Genomic DNA, 2,104 nt, shown 5'->3' on the forward strand with positions numbered 1-2,104 from the left:
AGCAAAGGTTGGACTGTCCTGCAATCCCTATTCAAGTTTTAAATTTGGTCTCATGTAGGATCTGCAGCGTCACAGATAAGTGCCACTCAGGCAGCAAGTACAGAAAATGCAACCCACAGAACCTCAGTATAAGGTCAAAATAGATGAGCTAGGAGGACTAGTTTATTTATTTTTCACAGATAACACAAGAGCTCATTCAAGCACTGCATTTTTTAATCAAAATATGTAAATATATGCAAATGATCACATCCTTTCCTCCATCCCTATAGAAAAGTAATGTTGATGCTTTTTAATAAGTTGCTTTGAGATCCTAATATGAAAAACAATAGGGAAGAGAAAGGCACAGTGCTTTCTCTTTGGATTTTTATGTATACTTTTAGAAGGTAGTGCTCCCTCTTAACCTTTATTAAGGCTGTGTATTTTCCTAAAACATGTAATTAACATTTTGGGCTTCCAAAATGTGCAATAGCAGTGAGAAACACAGGTGTTCTTCATATTAAATGAATGCTTCTTTCTTTCCAACTATCTTGATTCATAGCATTTTTCTTAATTCTGAAGAGTGGTTTGTCTATTAGAGGGGCCCATGGAGGCCTCATTAACTGGCTACTAATCGGATTTCTTTTTAAGTCTATCATTCAAGATTGAAAGTGAATCTACAGATGAAGGAATCAAACAAATCACACATATTGGGGAAGCTGCAAGGTGGAATTTAGAGCAATACCATGAGAAGATGGTTTAAAATTAAAACAAATCTAATGCATTTTGAATATTATGGCATAACTGTCACCGGAGAATAGGTCTTGGAGAGATTACCATTTGTCGACTAGACTTTCTATTCAGGGTGTTAAAATTAGTGAGGGGCATTTTCCTAGAATTGTATTTACATGACATAAGATGTCATTGTCATGCCCTATTACTGTTCTATGAATTGGCAATTTCAGAGTGTGAGTTGTATCAGAGTTCCTAAAACTTGTGATTATTTAGGGTGATTTATTCAGTTTGTGGATTGTCCAGGCATCTTGTTTAACATTCACCTTCCTTTGTCTGGTCTCTCAAACATTTGGCTTTTTACTACTATGTTTACCAGAAGCTAGACATGGAGATTGGGAGGTGAGAGAGTGACAGTAAGTGCTATACGTGAAATGCACTGATAAAGGATATCGTAAAGAAACCTCCCTCTCAGGATCACACCTGGAGTGTTTCCAGTACTCTACCAGTCTCAGCTACAGGAGGGAGATTCAAGTAGAGGCCTACCCATTTCATTCCTAGCTTGAGCAGTGGCTAATGAATGGAAGGCAATCTGCTATAAGTCAAAACTCATATATGACTACTCAATGTCATGGGGGAGAGTCAAAGGCGAAGCAGCAATGGTATTTAAGTGCTTGGAGAAGCAGCGTGGCTCAGTGAAAAGAGCCCAGGCTTTGGAGTCAGAGGTCATGGGTTCAAATCCCGGCTCTGCCAATTGTCAGCTGTGTGACTTTGGGCAAGTCACTTCACTTCTCCGGGCCTCAGTTACCTTGTCTGTAAAATGGGGATTAAGACTGTGAGCCCCCCGTGGGACAACCTGATCACCTTGTAACCTCCCCAGTGCTTAGAACAGTGCTTTGCACATAGTAAGTGCTTAATAAATGCCATTAAAAAAAGAGGCGGAGATTCAGGTTTACTGCGCAAAAGAAGGCAATGGTAAACCACTTCCCTATTTTTACCAAGAAAACTCTATGGATACACAACAGAGCAATTGCAGATGGAGGTGGAGCATTCTGGGAAGGATATGTCCCTGGAGTCATTATGGGTCACAGATGACTCGACAGCATAAGTACATGTATATGCACACAAATATACATATAATTAATAATAGTGGTGGTATTTGTTAAGTCCTTACTAGGTGGCAGGCACTGTTCTAAGTGCTGGAATAGATGCCATATAAGCATATACCACATGATCTCTCTCCCGCACAAGGCTCACAGCCTTGGGAAAATGAAAAACACATATTTCATCCCAATTTACAAGTGAGGAAACTGAAACAGAGAAGTGAAGCAACTGCTGTCACGCAGCAGACAAATGGCAGAGTAGAGATTGGAACCCAGGTCCCTTGACTGCCAGG

The 2,104-nt window shown here is 40.2% G+C and overlaps 1 non-coding gene across 1 annotated transcript; it reads left to right on the top strand.

Moving 5' to 3' along the window:
* The first annotated feature begins 1,173 nt into the window (after positions 1-1,173).
* LOC119935631 lies at positions 1,174-1,311 on the top strand. Its single transcript, XR_005453402.1, has one exon. It is a non-coding gene; the product is annotated as a small nucleolar RNA SNORA7 (small nucleolar RNA).
* The last annotated feature ends 793 nt before the right edge of the window (positions 1,312-2,104 follow it).

This window comes from Tachyglossus aculeatus, chromosome 1 (genome assembly GCF_015852505.1).
Source record: "Tachyglossus aculeatus isolate mTacAcu1 chromosome 1, mTacAcu1.pri, whole genome shotgun sequence".
Lineage (NCBI taxonomy): Eukaryota > Metazoa > Chordata > Mammalia > Monotremata > Tachyglossidae > Tachyglossus > Tachyglossus aculeatus.